The sequence below is a fragment of the Pinus tabuliformis genome, chromosome X (assembly GCF_031772625.1).
Source record: "Pinus tabuliformis cultivar Carrire ecotype Pingquan chromosome X, CPIR1, whole genome shotgun sequence".
In the NCBI taxonomy this organism is placed as follows: domain Eukaryota; kingdom Viridiplantae; phylum Streptophyta; class Pinopsida; order Pinales; family Pinaceae; genus Pinus; species Pinus tabuliformis.
The window spans coordinates 593,192,172-593,216,803 of record NC_142308.1 but is presented as its reverse complement, the minus strand read 5'-3'; the positions used below and the strand labels follow the sequence as shown (position 1 = coordinate 593,216,803).

At 36.7% G+C, this 24,632-nt stretch overlaps 1 pseudogene; it reads right to left on the bottom strand.

Moving 5' to 3' along the window:
- Nucleotides 1–1,939: 1,939 nt before the first annotated feature.
- LOC149141415 (3-ketoacyl-CoA thiolase 2, peroxisomal-like) lies at nt 1,940–23,960 on the bottom strand (annotated as a pseudogene).
- Between the last annotated feature and the right edge of the window lie 672 nt (nt 23,961–24,632).

Below are 24,632 nucleotides of genomic sequence, written 5' to 3'. Positions count from 1 at the left end.
TAAAGCTTCATTTTACATAAATTTCCTTTCTATAGTTTTAGATATAAGTTGTGTTAATGTAGTATATGAATTTATGGAATAGCTTGTCACTTAAGAGAATTGAGCTCACTCTGAAAAGATCAAAGAAACATTTTATTTCATAATAGATCTTATTTCATTTAATTTCCTAGATGTTTGAGGATTTGTTTGTGATTGATGAATGGGTTTTAAATTAAAATCTTATCAGCATATGAGGGGACAACCAAGGGTCTAAGTTAGGCTCTCTCTCTATTTGCTTTGCATGATAATTGAAATTCATTCTTTTGCTTTTAAGTTTCAAGTTATTTCATTTCTTATGCTTATGAATGAATCTTATTTTAGTTTGGATCAGTATACGAGGGGACAATTAAGGGACTAAGTTAGTCTCTCTCTCTATTTGAATCTGAACAACAATTAAAATTCATTCTCGTCTTTATTTCAAGTTTCTAGTTTTATGTAATCAATGATTTCTTTTCAATATATAATAATGTAGGGAAGGACAACCAGGACCTCCTCAATTAGGAGCTTCTTCCCTTGCATATTATATTGAATAAAAAATCATTTAGTTAGACATCGAGTTAGTTGCCGACTCCTGCATATATTTTGTTGGAATCATCACAAGCTTACGAGTATCCCTGGTTGATAATTTAATGAAAGCAATTTAAGAAATTAAATTGCCCAACACGCAGGGCAGATAAATTCTATATTGGAAATATAAATCATCAATAAAGAGAAGTATTATGAAATTACTGTGTATTTTGCCTCCGTGGATCGCATACGATTATGATATGTTAAGTTCTGGGTTTATGTTATAATGCTAATTTGATGTGCAAATGTATATGTTTCTATCTGTTATATGAACGCAAATAAGGATATATGTTTATGCAAAGATAATATTAATTGCATGGTAAAATCGGTGAACACTTAAGATAATTTGGGAAATTATACAATAATGCAGTAACAAAGGCGCGTAAGTACCTGAGCCATTGGTTAGGGTTGCATGAAGTACGATCGTATACCTTCATAGAGGTTTTAAGAGACGGAAGAGAAAGTACATCGACAAGCCTTAAAGGCTTATCAATCTATGTGAAGGAAGGGTTTAAGGTATAAAACCAACATCACAACCATCTCAGGGTGTGGAAACTTGGTCCCTGCATCCCCCCATACTGCTTCGGGTGAGACTTCAGTCCGCGCTCTGCGAACTGATGCCAAAAGGGCTAGTAGTGTAGGGATTTGCTTGGCTGACTAACGCTGAACCTGGGTCAAGGCCTATCAAGCCAACACTTTGTCTATAATCCAAAATTTAATCATTTACCTGCCCCTATTTATATAATTTACATCCCTGTTATAGTCAAAATGACCATATAGAACTGCTGAAAACATTGATAAGATCATTTGTCATATTTGAGAAAAAAACATAGAGAGAGTAACAAGATTATTTAGTGCCAAGTGTCATGAAGAAATTATGTTTGTTGGCCTTCCTTCGAATTTGTGACTTTCAATGAGGCTGGGTCCATTTCCAAGCCGACTTTGGACAATCTACCTGCTTCTTGATTCCTGTTCTTGGTCAAAGGAAACATAAAAATAGAAGGTAAGTTGTATGTTTTGAAAAAGAGGCTGCAAGTGGTAGCTCAAAAGTTTAGAGGCTCTTTTCAGCCAATTTATGACTGGCTTTGAGTCCCCATATGCATGAAGGTAGGAAATCTTGTATTCTCGAGCTAAGCTGAAACAAAAGTTTTAGAGACATTAAGTCTGCATAGTTGTTTGAGGCATGATTGATACAAGCTGAAAAGGATATGGGTCCCTAATACTCTTTTTGTCTCAGTCTGTAAATTTTTTTGTATAAATTCTATTTTGTTTTATGAATAGGTTTGCATGTGTAAAAGTCTACAAGTAAAGCACAACCTTTTAAGTGGTGCACTTATGCATTTGGATTGATCCCAACAATGTTATAGTTGGAGATGAACTTTTGCATTAGTGGGATTTTAGTTCAGAACATTTTGCAGAAGGTGGAGGCAAGAGAGGTGGGAAATAGATGGTTCAGCAAGATGAGGATTTGTGCTCATCCATTAAGAATATTTGTGGTTATAATGAAACTTCATGCATTGATCAACTTGTTTTCTATTGTTCATTGTGCACCCTTTTGCATGGCCACCGCCTTCTTCATCAACAGTACAACACCAACTCCATCACTTACTTGGCTTGATTTTCCTTTGTGAGATTGAAACAGAACATAGACATAACTGACACAGACTGAATACTCAACATCCAGTGCTTTACAATGGTAGAAAATCTAGCATGCTGTAACTTTTTTGATAAAATCAACAACATAGAAAACATGCTTAGCATGCAATTGGGAAAGAAACTCTATACCAGTAGTGGTGCTTCCCCTCTTCTTAAATGCATGTCTGAGTTTCCCTAAATCATAAAGAGAAGCATTAGGATGAAAGCCATTGTCCACATATATCGTCATGGGCTTCTCATCTCCAGTTTTAGGATCAACAATCTTCAGCACAAAAACAAGAAACACATTAAGTACCATTGTGGCAACTCTCCAACGACTCCAACTTTGGAAATTACAGAACATGGGTGTTTTGTACCTTTGCTTCAACTAGGATGATCTCATATTTGAACTTCCCTGCAACTATTGCTGCTATTGTGTGCCTATGAGATTCAACCTGAAAAACAATTCTAGCAGTTAATATTCAACTCCCATTCCTTACCTTCACTGATTAATTCATATGAACTGCACCAACATTGACTTCACTCAAATCAAAATCTTAAAATATCATCCATATACCACTGCTTGATCTTGGTCTTGACATGAAACTCCATAGTGGTCAACTACATTTTCTGAGATGATACCCATGGGCAAAAGACAATCTTGTGCTTTTCTGAAAAATTCAACCTATTGCAAGTGGTAGCAAAAGCCATCAGTGCCTTTCACACAAATATTTAATGAAGTACTTATATATCTATCCTTGTGCAAGTGTGTGTGTGTATATATATATATATATATATATATATATATATATATATATATATATATATATATATATATATGAAGGCTATATTAAAGACATAGAAGAGTATGGACAAAAACATCAAATTGAAACTATTGACAAAATTAAAAGCCTTATGTTTACAACATCATTAAATTTTATTGATGCCTACCTTTGAATTGATAGAACCTTCCCACACCATAGGATTGATAGTCATTAACTCCACTCCTGCATTGACGCCTGAAGAAAACAAATTGAAATCATAAACTTATCTAAATTCAAACCTGCTATGATAATCCAGTGGTAGCAAACATATATTGACATACCAATGTCATAAAACCCAGCTTTAATTGCAGCTGCAACATCTACAATTGCTTGTAGGTCTGAAGATCATTGTCTATTGACAGTGTTGACATGTATAGTCTCCGAAGAGATGACGTGGTAAGCAACATGCAGTTGTCACAAAAACTCAGGCATCCAACAAGAAAATAATTCATTTGACACATGAAATGGTAGGATATACACTTGGGAATCCATCATAAAAAGCAGCCATCCTGCACTCATTGGCATGTTGAGAGCCAGGTGCAAGAACAATACCCACTACAATATCACCAACTTCAACTGGATTAAGTCCAGTCTTTTCAATCAATGTCTGCAGGAAGCTAGAGAACATTCAAAGACAAATTTGTGCACTCATGCTTCATGGACCATAATGGTTAGGGGGAGAATTTTCAAACTACATAAAAAAATCATGAATCAATTTATCGGTGTAACCACTGATCCATACCTTAAAAACAGGAGCAAGCAAGTCATCGGTAAGAGTATCCTTAAATCCTCCACATTTAACCTTGCAAATAGGGGTACGATAAGCCTTGCAAAAGTGACAATCAGATAGAGAAAAACTAGGTGTTGATCAGCTAATCAACAAGAATTAGGAAAAATCTGAACTCAATCAACCACATATGATAAAATGCAAAGCGTTGGAAGAGATTTCCTGAAAACCATCAATTAAGCTGGAAAAAAATGGAAACTTACGCAACAATGACAACATCATCACCAAACTCAACAACTCTTTCATAGGAAGCACTATCTCCAGCAGCATAAACTGAAGCCTAGTAAAAAAAAATGATCGATACTTATATTCTCGCTAGAAGATCCATGTGTTAAATATACTCAACACAGTCTTGACTCTCTTCTAATGTAAAGAAGATAAAATACATTTTTAATAATATATTTATGGCAAAACCAAATTAACAACGACCTAAAACAAGGGTACAACAAATCTAGTTAAGGGGATTCAATTGTTAGGATTCACCTTGACTCAGGAATGATAGTCTATAGCTAGTGGTTTTGGGCCCATGGTATTATGCCAGTTATATTTGGATGGAAATAAGCTTATAAATAGGCTTATTAGTCTCCATTGTAATGTGCCAAAGGTTGAGAAAGTGTGGGCTCCCCGCCCATTGTAAGGGGCCAAGGGTTTACCAGCTTGGCCAGGCTTTCATGGAATTCCGTTAGTTGGGTTATCCCCATAGTTGGGGTTTTCCTAGGGTATTTATGGGGTTGTTAGTGTGCGTGATTGATTCTATATTGTGTTGATGATTATTTTTATTTACCTTGACTTTTATACATGACACCAATTAAGTTGAATTTAACACAAGCATCCATTAACCCCCATACAATAGTACCTCAAGCATTCTGAATCCATCAACACATTCGAACATATAACATCGAATTTATCATTTCAACACAGTATCAACTACCATACCCATTGCATAGAAAGTTATGAACAATAGTTTTCACCCAAAAACTCCACAAAACACAACACTCACAACCCCTGCCCCAACCCCCACCCAGACTAAATTCAAAAAAGAAAACAAAAATAGGAAGGTTGATATGTAAGCATAGAGTAGATTTCACCATATTTTTTTATTTCAAAGAATTCTTAGTGAGTATCCATTTGTATGGATTACTTTAACTTTATTTCTGGTGTTACAATTCCCTTTAGGCTTTGACACAAGACCACCATGTGGGTTGGGGCTGCCCATTCTTCAGGGCACATAGAGAGTCGAGTTTTTGCCTTTCACTCCCCTCCATTCTAGTAATTTTGTGGAATTCTTTTGGGCAGTGCCAAACATGGTCCATTAGACCAGAATCATAGATAATCCTAAAAGTTAACTGTAACACTTAATAATTCCCAAAAAACTATAGCCTCAAATTGCACCCAATAACCAAAATAAAAAGGAAACGAAGCAGAAGGATCTAGGTCCATTTTGAAAAAAAAACATCTTGTATGAAGTTAAGTTCTACTTTAATTTTTAAAACCTATGTGCGAAGAAACCTCTTCATATTTTGGTTTCAAATACAATGTTCTCCATTTGGCTCTCATCCATCATCACTGAAGAGTCTGGCCCTGATGTTTGCTACATCCCCCCAACTCTCTTAGATAGTTGAACTGCCAATACCTTGGTCCACATTTAAATGGTTCCGTCTATTATTATTATTATTATTTAGGTTGTCATCTATGATGTTGTCCTCTAGGTCTGTGATTTTCCATCTGTGAATTTTGCATCATTATCCTATAGGAGCTTCAGTAGAATTTTCCATTTAAACTCAATGTTCTTCATGATGCCAATCCTCTTTGTTCAACTCCATTCGTTGTCAATCCCCTACATTCTCTGACTGTTTTCTCCACCTTTTATAACATTAAGTCACGTCACATGATACAGTCTCTTCCTGGTGGCTGTATCATGGAAGTGATGCCACCATGGCTTGGTGAGCTAACAAGTTTGAAGGAATTGTACATTTAACATGACTAGAGGTGCCAGTATTCCCATACATCCACATGTGTTGCACGTTCTCTTAATTTCTTCCAACATGGAGGGGTCTGAATTCTCACTTAAATTTTCTTTAGTCCCAAATGATCTCCTTAGTTACCTATCTGGTTCCTCATTTTTTGAACCATCTTGTTACATAGGAAAACCTTATTACACGAATCTTCACAACAAGACACCTAATTTCCTACAAGATATCCTGAATACTCCTATATTTGATACCTGATTTATTTGAAACCTAATTACTAGAGGGTAGAGTCTCTTTCAATATTGAGTGTATCATTGCCTTATTTAGTACATAAGTTAGTCCCTAAATTGGAGCCTCAAATTCAGCCTTTGTTTTATATGCCAATGGAGAAAGAAAAAATGATACTATCTTTGTGATTCATTATTACCCCATCATTCCCAGATCTGCCTACTTGGACCCTAGTTGCCCCATCAAGATTTAATATGAACCGACTCTCAAGAGGTACTTCTCTAGGAAAGGGGTTTAGTTTGGTGGCAAATTGTATCAAGTTGTGGATGTATGTCTATATGTGCTCTTGTTTTGACTATTTTGAATTTTCTTTTCTTTGTTGATAGACCTTGTTGTTTTTCTTTGTGTACCTTGTTTTTACTTTATTTATACTATGTCTGATTTTCACACGATTGGGAAGATTTGTGACACTACAAAAGATGATTGAATGGTAAGATAATATTCTTCACATTCTATGGATTATTACTTTTCTTTTGGTATTCCTATTATAGCATTTGGTGAGAATTTTTTGGTTGTCCCTTTGAAGAGGCAAAGTTCTGATCTGCATATGCTAAGTCTCTAAACTTATGGAATTGATAATCTGTGTACTTGAAGAGGAAAATAAAAGTGTAGCCATTATGTGTGTACTTATATCATTGTTTCATAGTTCCATGCATTACACAAAATCTACAAATAGCTAGTTGCTCTTCAGACAAGAAATATCATGATTTTGCCTTCTTGAGTAGTCCATCATGAACAACTTTGTAAAATAATACTACATTGTGTCACATGTTTATTTTTCAATTTAACTCTTAGTTTAATTGTGAGTATACATTATTAGGCCCCTCACCAAGTTTTCCAGACACTATCTTTGACAATATCTTCTCAAAATATATAAAAATTGTTTAGAAACTACATTAGAATCTAGATCATATTAGATTGGTTGCTTGTAGAATATTCATAATTATGCTTGTATTTGTATCAAACAAACTGCTCCGTTCTTCATTCATTTTAGCTATTTGATAGATAGTTGAAGCAAAGTAAAATTTTGAATTTTGGAAGGTTAACAAATTTCATTTGGATATATTTGTGTGCATCAACAATTTTATTGCAAATTTACTGATAAAATTGTGATTATTGAAGCACTAAATTTTTGAGATATGCAGATCCCTTGTAATTCTAACACTCGTTTCAAGGAATAGTTGCTGCATGATTTTGATAACTATTCAACTATATTAACTTGGACTGGATTGTGTCCTGCATGAGTTACACTACTCTTCTTCCATATGCTATCCACTTATGACATTTCCTTTGCAATATTTGGTGCATTTGCTAGTTATAGGTCATTTATAAGTTATAAATGTCTTCAGAGTTTCACTTCTAATTGAGTATTCAAATGAACATATTGATTCTCTTATACATAACTATTTTTCCCTCCACCCACTTTTCATAACTTCCATAACCATTAGGTAGGAACCTGCAGCTTCGATGCTTCTTTGCTTGTTTAGTAAAATATTGCCGAGACTTTAATTTATTGAAAAAAGTAGAATTTACAATTTATGAAGTTTCAAGGTCTAATTTTTAAAATTATAATTCTTTAAAGGGTGCTAGCTCAATGGAAGATCACCTGCTTTACAAGAAGGAGGTTGGTGGTTCAATTCCATCATGCCCTGACATCCATATGGAATGGTGATGATCAATTTTTGGTGACAGAGGCTCTTTGACCATCACCAATGAGCTTTGGTGACATTTTTCGACCCTCACCAAAATATGAAATGGTGATGATCAACGAACGCCACCATATATATGCATCAATAGTGACGACTCTCAAAGGTCCATAACCATAAATCATTGTTGTTGATATGAAATGGTGACGGTCATTGTTCGTCATTATAGTCATTATTCATGACAGACCTTGAATGCCACCACAACACCTATACTTCTGGCAATGCAACTTTTGGTGACGATTAATGAACGTCACCATATATATGCACCAATAGAGACGACCATGAAAGATCCATCATAATAAATCGTTGTTGTTCATAGGAAATGGTAACAGTCACTATCTGTCATTACAATCAATATTCGTGACAGACCTTGAATGTCACCATAACACCTATATTTTTGGCGACACCACCTTTGGTGATGTTCAGTTTTTGGTGACCAAGGCTATGGTCCATCACCATTGCTCATATAAAATGGTGACGGTCGCTATCCATCATTATAAATTATTATTGGTGATGGACTTTGAATGTCACTACAACGCCTATACTTTTGGCAATGCCACTTTTGGTGACGTTCAGTTTTTGGTGACGGGGGCTATGGTCCGTCACCATTGCTCATATGAAATGGTGACGGTAGCTATCTGTCATTATAAATCATTATTGGTGACGGAATTTGAATGTCACCACAAAACCTATACTTTTTGCGATGCCATCTTTGGTGACATTCAATTTTTGGTGACGAAGGCTCTTTAAACTATCACCAATGAGCTTATGGTGACATTTTTCACCCCTCACCAATGTCCTTTTTCTTGTAGTGTCTCTCCCACCTCCCTTTGTCTCTCCCCCAAATCTCTCTCTCTACCTTCCAACTCTATCACTATCTCCCCCCCTCTCCCTCTCTCTCTCGCCCTCTCTTCCCACTCTATATTTATGTCTCTCTATTTCTTTATCTCTCTCCTCTCTTTCTCTTTTTCTTCCCTCCTATCCTTTCTCCCTCTCTCTCCATCACCCCCTTGCCTCTCCCTCTCGCTCTACCTATATATATATCTATGCATTTATTTTTCCTCCCCCTCTCTCTACCCCTCCAACTTCATCTCTCTCTCTCCCTCCCTCTCTCTGATGAAATATGGTTCTCATTGATGCCAACCTAAGAAGCATCTAGTGAAGCCCCACTTTTATTGACCAAAATGACATGGGAAATTATGTTTTTTTGAGTTAGTATCATTCTTGATGGATTCTCCTCATTAAGTTGATTCTGGTTGTATGTGGCATGCCACAAGAGCCTTCACTATTCTAGAGATATTCTCATTTGAAGTTGAAGACCTCAGCCCATGGGAAAAAACTCCAAAGGGAAATGATGTGGCAACTCCTCTTTGGTCAAACCAAGTTGTCAAGGCATGTGGTTCTCCACAAACGATTAAATTAATTGGCATTATGGGTTACCTATGGATATTTAATCTTAAACTTTAATACATAAGGGGTTTTCACTCTTATTTCAAAATAAAGTAGCCCTGATAATCTAAATTTGTTTTTGCAAAGGGTTTTTGGCTCCATCAATTTTAATGTTAAATGTTTATTTCCCTCTAAAATCAATTTTTTGGTTTCCTCTTGGAGTACCTTCCAAATCTATAAAAGGAGATTCATCCTTCCTCCAAGAGCATGCAATTTTGAATGATCATTCCTTGAACTTATGTTATGAACTATTTGGTATTGAGGAGTGTTGATCAAAACTAACGAGAGGCTAGGGTTTCTCTGTGTCTTGTATTTGGTGGTGGGATTCACTTGGGGTATTTGTTTATTTCAAGTTTGATCTAGCTTTTCTTGAAACCAACGAATTGTTCTATGGTAGGGTACGCCCTTAAGTTTCATGTGGCACAATTTATGAGTATTGCAAGAGCTTCAATTCTTGTCTCTATGGCGAACAAGAATCTGTGAGAGCATATGTCTTGAAAATAAAATATCTTTGTATTACCTCAGACGTGGCTAAAGCAAAGAAGATTCGTATCTCTACGGTATAAATCTTGATTAAGAGTTCAATCATACAAGACCATTAAAGGTAGTTTGTCCACTACATCTGAATTTTATCACTATGGTTTTAGCCCTCATCAGGGCTTCATCTCGTGCGTGAATATTACTACTAAGTAACGTTTTAGCGGTGGCCTTCTAGGTCTCTTTTATGTAGTGAATGCATTGTCGTCTGTTGTAACTCTCAGAGATAGTTTTTGGCTATGGGGGAACCAATGCCCAAGACATCTGAAGATTGAATAGAAATACTTAATATCAATGGCCAGAGGGACAAGGAATGACAGAATGGCCAGAGAAACTATGATGGTTGTAGGGTCTTCGACTAAATGAGTGATTTGAGAAAAATAAAGATAAAAAAGTTTATACCCAAGCAATTAAGAATATGAATACAACTACTATAGAAAGAAGCATCGAAGAGTGAGCAAGTGTGGATGAAATTACAATGTGGTGGAGTGCCCTTTAGGTCTTCTTTAAATAAGATTTGCAGGTACTTTCGGCAGAGAAAACAACATTAGTAAATATGCTAAATAAAAGAAGCCAACAACTTCATTACAGTCATGCTGATAGAGGAAAAACATTAAATGAATGAAAACACAAAGGAGGAAAACATTTTTGCAACTACTCCCAAAGCTGGAATCAAAACTGCTATGTTACTCTATAATTTCAGAGAGAATTTCTAATTACAATACCAGACATCAGAGCTAGACTCTCAACCTCCAAACCCTTACTAATTTCTAGTTTTTATTCTGTTTCCCCAAACCTAACTAACTAACTCTCAAAACAGAATCAATTTTAAAAGTGATTCCCGACTTGGTTACAAACAGTGATAAAGCTACTTATCTCAAAGCTCTTTTTTTTAAATAAAATAAAAATATTATATACATAATATTTCATAAAAACCTTTAATAAAGCATATCCCACTCGACCTTATTTTAATATTCGAAACTCATTGAAAGTGCTTATATGCACAAGCCCTTGTCAAATGATTCATGAAGACATATTAGAAGATGAGTGTCAATGTGGGTCCCGGTGACGTATCCTCGTATGAATTGAAAAACCATGCACAGTTTTTGAAAACCCAATACTAGCCCCGAGGACCACTTCCTAGTGGTTTCTGGAATATATGAGAGTGATGCCGCAAGAATTCCTGGCCACTGATTTGTAAATGAGTGGTTTTGGCCAAACCATTCCCGGGGGCACCCATGCATAAAATTCATGCATTTCGTGCCACTGGGAACCATTGGATCTGATCACGAGAGTTGTGAACCATTGATTGGTCTTAGCTATCAACTCTCTGCTATGATAACACATCATGCATCATCGAGAAATGTGGCCTTGGGTGGCAAAAGTGTAGCTATAATTCCAACATTCAAAATACGATACACCTCTTCTAGTCCAGTCCTCCATAAAAGCTGTGTTTATATTGTAGAACAAGCTATTGATTGTCAAATATCTTAGATATGCACCTTGTTCAACTATTCCAAACTCCATGGATGAAATATGAATTTCCTCTGCATATGTCTCAAATCGAAGATTGACATAGTCAATCCATACATCAAAAATATGCATTCCTGCAGTCTTCAGGTGTTTTGATTGATGTTGGTTGCATTAAACAAGTCCAAAACAGACTGTCGACACCATTAGTTTCTTGAAACAAATGATGGAGACATTTTTTAATAATATGGGCACATTGAAAATTCAACTTTTAAACTTTTATTTTTCGTTGACCCTCCATCTTCGAAACAGATTCAAGAGCCTCATTCACTTTTGCGTTATTATTGTTCTCATCCCATACAAAGCCAGAGAACTGCAAAAGATTATCTTTCATATGTGGGGCCTTTGCAGGTTTTCCATAAAGGACTGAATGGAGGTATTTAATGGTGTTTCCAGCTCTGCTCCTCTTAAATAGTTCATACACCACATTTTGGATATCTTATGGAGTTGTGCCACTGCCCTTTTATATAACAACTTCTCGTTTTTTTTTATACTTTTAGTGTCAGCTATAAACCGTTCCACAGACTTGTTCTCTCTAGCAAGCCTATAACCTGTAAGAGTTATAAATTTCTCCCTCTTGTTTGAGCTCTTCATTTATACTAGTGTTTCTGAGCCTTTAATCTTAGGCTTTCTACCTCTTTTCTTCTTAATAACAGTCTGAATTTCAATGGGATACTCATTTCTCTTCTCATCACCATCTTCTACAAATGTAAACACAGCTTGATACATGAATAAGCTTGTTGTGATCATCCATGAAACTAAACACAAGGTGTACAATGCTGATTAAAAACATTATTACACTCGCAAAGAGATTTTTTTGCTGAAACTTATCCAAGAATCTTTGAAATTTTAGTTGTGCCAAATTGTGCTACAACATCTGGCTCCAAATGGGGATAATGTTTTGGCTGCAAAGCGCTGAGAAATGTAGATCAGTGGCCTTAGTTGGGCATGGAGTCAGATAAAAAAATGAAGTTGATACCAATCTGAAATCTCTGAAAATTCTAATCTCCCTGAAACTTCCGCCTTCAAGGCTCTTTATTTTTCTTTCTACCAACAAAAGAAAACAACTGGAAACTGAAAATTTAATGCTCAGTTTCTGAGCTTATTTATATACAACTCCTAACTATATACAATATTGAATTTTCTCAAGTGAAATCCATTTTCTAGTGGTACCAGGCCAACATTTGAGTATTGGACCTAATGCCTGTGTGCTTTTGAAAACTGAAAATAAGAATAGGTATGCACCACATGAAATCCTCAGACATAATAGTTGATACATACCCCATAATTGATGTTTGTTACTGGTCAAGGAAGGTTGTCATATAATCAACTATAGGATCTGTTGGCATTATGATGCATGTGTTGTACTTGATAGAAACCCACTTGTAGCAGAACAAGTATATGGTAACTAGATGAATCTACAGGACAGATCAGAGGTGACAAAATAATGGAACAGAATAATGGTCAAAGGTTTGATTCAGGGATATTGTTAGTGTGTGTTGTCCTTGATAAGAGTTGTTCTTTGGTGAAGGAACTAATTGATAAAAATATAAACAGGATGTGACAGAATGCATGGCGGTTGTGTTTACAGATGGGACAAAATGTCGGGCAGTTCAGAGGAATCAATTTAGAAGTGATGTATGATGGAAAATCACATTATAACAGGTCAATTCAGAGGTAACAAGGTAATGGTACAAGAGAACATGATGATGGGACAAAGGACTACAAATCAGAATCAAGAAATTGAAGAAAAAGAATGTTTTAAGTTATTTAAAGTTGTATACGCAGGTTCACCTAGTCGAAGTAGTGTATACAAGCGGGTTCACTGTAGAAAAAGAGCATATACATATGCATGCACTTTCACAAAAGGAAAAGTGTATATGGAATGGAAAATTAAGGTTAAAAGAATACCAGGGTCCATACCATGGTATTAGCCCACAATATTGAGCGGAATAACAGTTACTTGATCCTGTCTAAGAATACCACAGGTTCTAAGTGTTGGTTTGGTCCAAGGTATTGAGAAAGGCTAAAACTATATAAGGAGGAGAAGATCAAAGGGCTAAACAACACAAACAATGAATATCATATGAAGTGTTAGATAAAAGGAAATAATGCATGTTATGGGTTTTTGATGCTTTGCTTGATCTGGACTAAGTATGAAATTGAGTGTTTGATGATGGATGAGATCTAATGATGGATCATGATCATAATGAATTATCATTAAGTGATATGATAATGGATAGGCTAGATTTGAGTGCTAACAAATGTTTTTTCCTTTAAATGCTATGATATGGGTATATCTGAAGTCTAGAATAGCTGCGAAGTTATAAGTTTTTATTTGCAAATCTATACACTGGTTCGCCTTGGTGAAGGCGCATATACACGTTGGTTCGGCTCTTCCAAGTAGTGTATGAAAAAGAAAAGATTGATGTTCAGAGATGACTGATCTATCTGATTAGTGCTGCTATTTTACTATTGTTTGTTAATGATGTCTTCATTAGATCTGAAAGTAAAATTGATTGTATAAGGAGATTGAGTCTGGTTGATTGATTGATTGAGTAAGAAGGGTGATCCTTGCTGCTATCTATTTAGAACTCTATAAATTGACAATATATCTTTAGAATGTCACTGATTGGTACAGTTTGTGGTTCAGAGCTTTTATGATTCAGTATCTTTAGAGGTATACACAGGTTGGGCTAAAGGAAGTAGCGTATACATGCAGGTTAGCTTCATTGAAGTAGCATATACATTCTGACATATGAATTTTGAGGTTGTAGTAGATTTTGGTTGTTGATGCAGTGTTCTGGATCTGTGTACTGGTTACAGTGATCTATTTGTTCCAATTGATTGGTTGAATTTTTTATTAAGTTTCAGTTGATTGAGTTTTTAGTGATTGAGATGTATTTTGTTGGATGTATTGCAATGGTGATTGATTTTGAGCTTCAATGTTACTAATGGATCCAGTATGAAAATTTGATGAAACACGACCTTCATATTGTGTTGTTATGTACCAAGAGTATCCAGTCTGAAAATTTATGAAACATGGTCCCAGGAGGAAGAATGAAGGTAGTAGCCTTCTGTAGGCCAGTGCCTATGTACTAATAAACATATCGGCTAGTACAAGAGATAGGGGGTTGGAGCTCCCTTCTAGTAGCAGCTAGAGAAGGAGTGAAGGTTGGAGCTTTCTATAGGCTAGCGCCTGCGTACTGGTAAATATATCTGCAAGTACAAGAGCTAGGGGGTTGTAGCTCCCTTCCAGTAGAAGCTAGAGAACAAGAGAAGGTTGTAGACTTATGCAAGTGGGTTCCTGTATACTGGTATGAGTATGAACCAGTACAAGATTGTAAATAGGTTTTTCTTATATTAAAAGAAGACAGAGACAACAACAACATGTGGTTTTTCTCCTGCATTGGGTTTCCACCATAAATCTTGGTGTTCATGTGTGTTGCTTATGTATGATGGTTTATTCTACTATTACTACACATGGTTACTGTTTAATGGTTAGTAAAGTACTCATGCACTGATTAAAGATCAACATATGATGAATTAATTGAATCATAAGTTCACTGGATATACGTTGGTTTCCTTAAGAATAGTAGTGTGCACACTTGAGTTTCCTTCTCTGAAGCATCGTATATAAATCTGAATATGAAATGAAAAAGTTATTGATTTGTTAATACTAATTCACCCTCCTCTTAGTATTATTCCCAACAGGATCATAAAAATGATAAGAAAATTTATTTTCTAAACCAACATATTCAACATTCTGTTTGGGTTGCATAACAACTAGTTCCTTTGCATAATAAGACAAAAAAACTTCTGCTTCCGAAATATACCTGCAGAACATTCTGTTTAGTCTCTCACATTCTTCCACAGGTGCATAAAAAATTTGAGAATATCTCATGTGTTCTTGTTCAACAAATTGGTAATGTGACATTTTTTTTCGAGAAATTATAAAATTTTGATTTTTGTGAGCAAAATGCTCTATATAATGTGTGCATATGCCACCAATTTCAGAAATATCATCCTCAAGAAACACCATGTCAAAATCATCCATCATCTCATGAAAGGGAAAATCATCTACTACAGGTGTAAAATTATTTTGCTGAGTAAAATTGTTTAACTCTTTAGAGAATTTTGACTCGCAACCTGTAAAATTTGAAGAAGAGGAAAAGTTTAGATTCAAATCAGATGATTGTGTTTTTGATTCCTTCTTCTACTGATTTATTTCCATATTTACATGAATATTTTGATATGGAAGCTTCCAAGAGGCCCAAAGATTATCCTCAACTTCTTGAGCATCAATGAACATTTGTTCCAGGGTTTTGGATCCCCTCTCCCTGAGATAAAATGCTACATTAGGATGAAGGGCTACTAAATAGTATATTATGGAAGCAACCTCAGGAGGGCAGATTTCTTTCAGTATGTTAAGATAAAGTTTTTGAAATCTCCTGTTGAATACACCTACTGTTTCATTGCTTCTCCTATGCATTGCATACAATTCAGAAAGATATTGTTCATGAGATTTGTGTTCACCCCAATACCTCAAGAAGATGTCTTGAAATTATTGCCATGAACTGATTGTATTTGGCCTTAAACATTGAAACCACTGTTGAGCATCTCTAGTTAATGAATGATAAAACAACCTCAAAGCCACATCTTCATGAATAATTTCAAACCTATCCAGAAAACATTCAAAAGCCAACACATGTTGCTTTGTTATAATACAACTTTCTCCACTAAAATGAGGCAGGTATTTAAAACATCTCAGAGGGTAATCATGAAGAATAGGTGGCAACTTAAGGGGCTTAAAAATTTCCCGAATTTTGGATTGGATATCAGAGGGTTGATTAGAAGGCACAACAATGACTGTTAAAGGAGATGGTAAACTAGAATTTTCATGTTCAAGTTGACAAGATTGGGGATTTTGAGGAGGGATTGTAATGAAAACATGATTTTGTTCATTTGGTTCAAAAGAAGGAACAAGATCAAGATTTACCACACAAGAAGAAGATAAATCCTCTTGTTTCAAGGAAAAATACATTGCTGAAGGTTTGGACCAGTTAAAATATACAAGACAAGAAATAACCCTCTTGACATGTATGAGAAAATAGACAATAGAACTGATAACAAAGAACAAGAATCCTTTGAAAATTTTCAACATCTGATACCTAATCTTTCCCTGCAGCTTTTTCATTTTATATTAGAATTTTTTTTCTTTTCAGTAAAATCTTTTCCAGCAAAGTCGGCAGATGAATGATTAACAACCAAACTTCGATATCTAAATCTTGTTCTCCATCAAGAAATAGATTTTAATACCCAGGGAAAAATAACTTCGTTTCTCCTTAACCTGGCAATGACGCCAAAAGATGTTGTAGCTCTCATAGACAGTTCCTGGCTATGGGGGAACCAGTGTCTAAGACATCTCAAGATTGAATAGAAATAGTTAATATCAATGGCTTGAGGAATAGGACACGAGGGCTTGCAACCAAAACTTCTAATTCTGAAAACCTAGCTTTCCAAAATAGAATGGCCAGAAAAACTTTGAGGGTTATAGGGTTTTGGACTAAATGAGTGATTTGAGGAAAAGAAAGATAACAAAGTTTATACCCAAACAATTAAGAATTTGAATACAACTACTGTAGAAAGAAGCATGGAAGAGTGAGCAAGTATGGATGAATTTACAGTGTGGTGGAGCGCCATTTAAGGCTTCTTTAAATAAGATTTGCAGGTACTTTCAGCTGAGAAAACAACATTAGTAAATCTGCTAAATAAAAGAAACCAACAACTTCATTACGCTCATGCCAATAGAGGAAAAACATTAAATGAATGAAAACACAAAAGAGGAAAACATTTATGCAACTACTCCCAAATATCAAATGAAAACTGCTATATTATTCTATAATTTCAGAGAGAATTTCTTATTACAATACCAGACATCAGTGCTGGACTTTCAGCCTCCAAACCCTTCCAATTATTGATTTATAGTTTTTCTTCCGCTTTCCCAAACCTAACTAACTAACTCTCAAAATATACAATTTTAAAATTGATTCCTGACTTGGGTACAAACAATGATAAGGCTACTTATCTCAAAGCTCTTTTATTTTATAAATAAAATAAAAATATCATATACATAATATTTCATAAAAGCCTTTAGTAAAACATATTCGTCTCAACCTAATTTTAATATTTGAAACTCATTGAAAGTGCTTATATGCACAAGCCCTTGTCAAAAGCTTAGTGAAGAGATATTAGAATATGAGTGTCAATGTGGGCCCTGAAGACGTATGCTAGTATGAATTGAAAAACCGCGCACAAATTTTGAAAACCCAATGCTACTCGCACGACCACTTCCTAGTGGGTTTTGGAATAAATGAGAGTGATGCCGCAAGAATTCCTAGCCATTGATCCGTAAATGAGTGGTTTTGGCCAAACCATTCCTGGGGGCACCCTTGCATAAACTTCATGCACTTTCGTGCCACCGGGGAACCATTGGATCCGAGCCCGAGAGTTGTGAATGTTGTTTGAATAACTGAAATAATGAAGAAAACAAGAAAGCTCAACAGAATAACCAAGACAAGAAACTGAATTGGATTGGAATTTGTTATTCAACAATGATTCTCTGCTCATTACATTTCATGGGCATTTGTTAGTTTTATATCATCGACCGTCGTTACATAACTAATATTTCGGTATAAAACTGTATAAAACTGTCTAGTTACATTTTACCCAAAGTTACTAATTCGTTTTCAAACTAACAAACTCCACCTTGACAACAATTTTCCTAATCTCTTGCCCATGCCCATTCATCATCTTTTCTGCAAGCCAAGAGAAGCTAAACACCACCGCAGCTTCTCTATTGTAACTGGCTTTGTGAACATGTATGCACAATTCTCTCGCGTATGGACCTTTTGAAGAGCTGCTTTTCCGTCATCGATCACATGTCTCAGAAAATGATACCTTACATCAATGTGCTTGGTTCTGCTGTGATAAGCAGGATTTGTAGCCAAGTGAATAGCGCTTTGACTGTCACAAAATACATTCACTTTCTCTTGCGTCCTTCCAATCTCATCGAGCAGACCCTTTAACCAGATTGCTTCTTTACTCGCTTCTGAAGCAGCTATATATTCAGCTTCGGTAGTGGACAATGCAACTGTTTCTTGAAACTTTGACATCCAACTAATTGCTCCACCTGCAAGAGTAAAGACATAACCTGTAGTAGATCTTCTTTTGTCCAAATCACCTGCATAGTCAGCATCTACATATCCGCACACTGATCCTTCGATACCATTAAAGACGATGCAATGGTTACTTATGCCTCGTAGATATCGAAGCACCCATTTCACTGCTTGCCAATGTTATTTACCTAGATTTGCCATGAATCTGCTGACAACTCCAACTGCATGTGAAATGTCAGGTCTTGTAGATACCATCGCATACATTAAGTTTCCATTTTCCTATCTCTATGTATCTCCATGCCCAAGATATGTTTTGCTGCTCCAAGATCCTTCATATCAAACATCCTAGAGAGTTGAGCCTTTAACCTGTTTCTCTCTTCCATGTTCTTATAAAGTTCTGGCTCACCATGAAGGAATCAAACTTCTTGTACCATTGTCTGGGAGACTGCCTCAGACCATACAATGATTTCCTGAGCATGTAAACTAATCTTCTGCTGCGACCTCGTACAAAATCTTCTGGTTATTCCATATATATCTCTTCGTTCAAATCACCATGTAGAAAATTTGTTTTAACATCTAACTATTCTAACTCAAGATTAAGCAACGCAGTTAGTTTCAACACAGTACGTATAGAAACAAGTTTTACAACTGGAGAAAAAATCTCATGAAAGTCTATACCTTCAACCTGAGAATACCCTTTTGCTACCAGTCGCGCCTTATACCTTTTGATACTTCCATCAACTTTCCGTTTCAGCTTGAAGACCCATTTACATCCAACAACACTTCTCCCTTCAGGAAGCTCTACAAGATCCCAGGTATTGTTCTTGGATAAGGAGTCCATTTCTTCTTCCATAGCCATTTTCCATTTCTCGCTATCTGTATCATCTACTGCTTCCTGATAACAAGAAGGTTCCCCATCTTCAGTAATCAAAGCAAAAGATGAAGCAGAATCTTCATACCTTTTGGGAGTTTTCCTTTCCCTTGTAGACCTTCTCAGAGCGACTGGTTGCTGAATTGGTTTAGAAACTTGCACTGATTCAGAAGCTTCAACGGCTTCCTTTGTGTCTTCAACACCTTTTTCTCCAGAAGTCTCTCCTTCCTTTCGACTGTCACCGAAAGGTCTAGCCTCCAACTGAACTCGTTGATTCGGCGATACCTGTTCCTATTCAATTCTTTCAACATTTGATTTTAACAAAGAGGATTCATCAAATGTTACATCTCTACTAATGACTATCTTCCGCAATGTAGGATCCCACAACCTATATCCTTTCACTGCATAGTCATACCCAACAAAGACATAACATTTTGACTTTGGATCTAATTTTGAACGCTGATTTTTCAGAATAAGAGAATAAGCATCACAGCCAAATATCCTCAAATGTGAATAGTCACAAGACTGACCTGTCCAAACTTCTTCAGGAATTTTACAATCAATTGCTACTGAAGGTGATCTGTTAACTAAATAACAAGCAGTAGATACTGCTTCTGCCCACAACTCCTTTTGCAAGTTAGCATTGCTGATCATGCTTCTGGCTCTTTCCATAAGAGTCCGATTCATACGCTCAGCAACACCATTTTGCTGAGGAGTATAAACAGCAGTTTTGTGTCTAACAATTCCCTCATCCTTACAATATTGTTCAAATTCAACAGAAGTGAACTCACCACCATTGTCAGTTCTTAGACATTTAATAGATTTGCCTATTCTTTTCTCTACCATTACTTTAAATTGTTTAAAGACATTTAATACACCAGCTTTCCTTTTTAGCATATAGACCCAAACTTTACGGGAGTAATCATCAATGAACGTTAAAAAATAAAATGCACCTCCATATGACACAACAGGGGAAGGCCCCCACAGATCATAATGAATGTAGTCTAAAACATCTTTACTATTATGATTTCCAACTTTAAATCTCTGTTTACACTGTTTTCCATACACACAATGTTTACAGAAATCTAAATTCAAGGATTTTAGACCGAGAAGAGATTTACGTTTCATCAATATCTGAAGACCTTTCTCGCTCATATGACCCAATCGCTGATGCCATAGACGAGTACTTGCTTCTTCCTTTTCTGACGCAACCGCTGCTTCACTGATTTGAGTACTTCCTTTTAACCTGTATAGATTTCCGACCTTTTCTGCCTTCATAACCACAGGTGCTCCTTTAAAGACTTTTAAGACGCCATCCTGACCTATAAACTTATATCCATCTGAATCCAACAATCCCAAAGAGATTAAATTTTTCTTCAAATTAGGTACATGTCTGACACTAGTTAATGTCCTAACTGTGTTATCATACATCTTAACCTTGATATCTCCCATCCCAACAGTCTGACATGACACATTGTTACCCATAAACACAGAACTACCGTTTACATTTTCATACGAGGTAAACCAATTTCTATGTGGGCACATGTGATGCGAAGCACCAAAGTCTAATAGCCAACTATCAAAACCCTGAGAGACATTACATTCAGGTGAAGTTTCATCTATCATACATAATTCTTCAGCAGATAAAACTTCGTCTATCATACCTGAATCGACCTAATTCGCTTCATTCTTCGGGTTTTCGGATTCCTTTCATTTCCAACAGTCCTTCTTCAAGTGTCCAACTTTACCGTAGTTCCAACATTTTGCCTTACACTTCTTTCCCTTCGATTTCAATCTGGAAGACCCCCTTGGTTTTTCTCCTCTTTCCTTTGAGCATCCTCTAGCGACCATGGCTTCTGATGCAGCTGTTTCAGTGTTGGATTTCCTTCGTACTTCTTCAGACAGGAGAGCTCCCACGACTGATTCAAACTTCAAAGAATCAGCAGAGCTGAAGCTGATTGAAGTTACGAAGTGATCCCACGATTCAGGCAGAGAACACAGCAAGGTTATGGCTTTATCTTCTTCCTGTATTTTGACTTCCATATCTGTTAATTGACATATTAGTGTATTAAAAACATTCAAATGTTCTGCAACGTTTGAACCTTCTTTCATTCGAAGACTGTATAACTGCCTTTTCAGATAAATTCTGTTGGTTAATGACTTTGTCATATAGAGATTTTCAAGTTTTTCCCACAATCCTGACGCCGTAGTCTCTTCAACAATATTGAAGAGAACTTCATCCGCTAGGCATAACCGGATGGTACTGAGAGCTCGGGCATCCAAGTCCTCCCAGTCTGAAGTAGTCATGGTTGCAGGTTTCTTAGTTGCCCCATCCAATGCCTTGTGCAACCCTTGTTGCACAAGCAGATCCCTAACCTTCAGTTTCCAAAGAGCAAAATTGCTCTTTCTGGTGAATTTCTCCACCTCGAATTTCGCATTCGACATCTTGGCCATTTTTCCCTTTCCTAGGGTTTTAGTCTTTCTAGGGTTTATATATATATTTTTGTTTTTCTTTCTCAAAAAAATAATTCCCCAATTCAATTATTTCAAACCCTTTGTTTGTTTTTCTTCAAACTACATGAAATCTTTCCTTCAATTCACATAAAAAAAACCACCTTTTACAAATTTCTGGAAAACTTCTGAAAAACCACCTTTTACAAATTTCTGGAAAACTTTACCCGTAATACTTCAGCATCCTTGCAGCAGATGGCTGATGGCAGATAACTCTACACGTAGGCAACAGGTCCACGACTTCTTCCTCGAGCTGCAGTCAACGCTTCACGCTCTGCTCATGCAGTGGCCTTCCTCCTCACGCTGCAGTCAACACCCGACTCCGCCAGACTCATTCACGCTCTGACCTCTGCGTCGACTCCGCCAGACTCTTCACGCTCTGATCCAACGCAGGTTACGCTCTGATCCAACGCAGGTAACACTCTAATCCAACGCAGGGTACGCTCAGGCAGAGGCACTCACGCTCAGGCATAAAACTAGCAGATTCACTCACGCTCAGGCAGAAAACTGGCAGATTCACTCATGCTCAGGCAGAAAAAATGGCCTTACGCAAGCTCTCACGCAGCAACGCGCAAGCAGAGGGTTTTGCACGCAGAAGAACTAGCCTTAAGCAAGCTCTCACGCAGCAACACGTAGGCAGAGGGTTTTGCCTTACGCAAGCTCTCACGCAACAACACGCAGGCAGAGAGTTTTGCACGCAGAAGAACTGGCCTCAGATCTTCACGCAGGTCTTTACACAGCCTCTCACGCCTTCAACGCACAGCCACGCCTCGCTAGTCTTCACACAACAAAAAAAACTTGGACTCACGCCTTCAACGCACACCCGCTTTCTTTCACGCCCAGGCTCACCGCCCTCGGAGCTCTGATACCACTTGTTGTATGAATAACTGAAATAATGAAGAAAACAAGAAAGCTCAACAGAATAACCAAGACAAGAAACTAAATTGGATTGGAATTTGTTATTCAACAATGATTCTCCGCTCATTACATTTCATGGGAATTTGTTAGTTTTATATCATCGACCTTCGTTACATAACTAATATTTCGGTATAAAACTGTCTAGTTACATTTTACTCAAAGTTACTAATTCGTTGTCAAACTAACAATGAACCATTGATTGGTCTTGGCTATCAACTCCCTGCTATGATAACACATCATGGATCATCGATAAATGTGGCCTTGGTTGGCAGAAGTGTAGCTATAATTCCAGCTTTCAAAATCCGATATACCTCTTCTAGTCAAGTCCTCCACAAAACCTGTGTTTATATTGTAGAACAAGCTATTGATCATTAAATCTCTTAGATATGCACCTTGTTCAGCTATTCCAAACTCCATGGATGAAATATAACTGTCCTCTGCATATGTCTCAAATCGAAGATTGACAGAGCCAATCCATACATAAAAAATGCGCATTCTTGCAGTCTTCAGGTGTTTTGATTGATGTGGGTTGCATTAAACAAGTCCAAAACAGACTCTCGGCACCATTAGTTTCTTGAAACAAATGATGAAGACAATTTTTCATAATGTGGGCACGTTGAAAATTCAACTTTTAAACTTTTATTTTTTGTTGAACATCCATCTTCAAAACAGATTCAACGGACTCATTCACTTTTGCGTTATTCTTGTTCTCATCCCATACAAAGCCAGAGAACTGCAAATTTTTTATTTTCCATATGTGGGGCCTTTGCAGGTTTTCCATAAAGGACTTAATGGAGGTCTTTAATGGTGTGTCCAGCTCTGCTCCTCTTGAACAATTTATACACCACATTTGGGATATCTTTCGGAGCTGTGCCACTGTCCTTTTAAATAACAACTTCTCCTTTTTTTATACTTTAATGCCAGCTATAAACCGATCCACAAACTTCTTCTCTCTAGCAGGCCTATCACCTGTAAGAGTTATACAGTTCTCCCTCTTGTTTGAGCTCTTCATTTCTGTTGGTGTTTCTGAGCCTTTAATCTTGGGCTTTCTACCTCTTTTCTTATTAATAATAGTTTGAATTTCAATGTGATCCTCATTTCTCTTCTCATCACTATCTTCTACAACTGTAAACAAAGCTTGCAGGTACATGAAGAAGATTGTTATGATCATCCCTGAACCTGAACACAAGGTGTACAATGCCGATTAGAAACATGACTATACTGTAAAAGAGGTTCTTTGATGAAACTTATCCAAGAATCTTTGACATTTTAGTTGTGCGATATTGTGCTACAACACCGTCTATGCCTTAAAGATATGCCGGCGGGCACAAATTTGGCAGAAATCATCAATGTGGCATCACATTTCCCCAGATATGTAATGGAGGAGGACATTGATTCTCTCACAAGACCAGTCACTATGGCAGAGTTGGAGAGCACCATCAAATGGTTTCAGAGAGAAAAAAGTCCAGGTCCGGATGGATGGACCATAGAGTTCTACTTAGCCTTTTTTGAGCTTCTTGGAGAGGACATCCTGAGGGTGGTGGAGGAAAGCAGAGCGACAGGACAAATCTATGATGCAATAAACACCACTTTTATAGCGCTCATTCCCAAATCAGACTCCCCCTCATCATTTGACGATTACAGGCCTATTTCATTATGCAATGTACTTTATAAAATCATCTCCAAGATCATTGCCAATCGGATTAGGCCCATTTTATCCAAACACATCGGGCCCCAACAGTTTGCCTTCCTGGAAGACAAACAAATCCATGAAGCCATTGGATCTGCGCAGGAAGCTATACACTCCATTTGGACAAAAAGG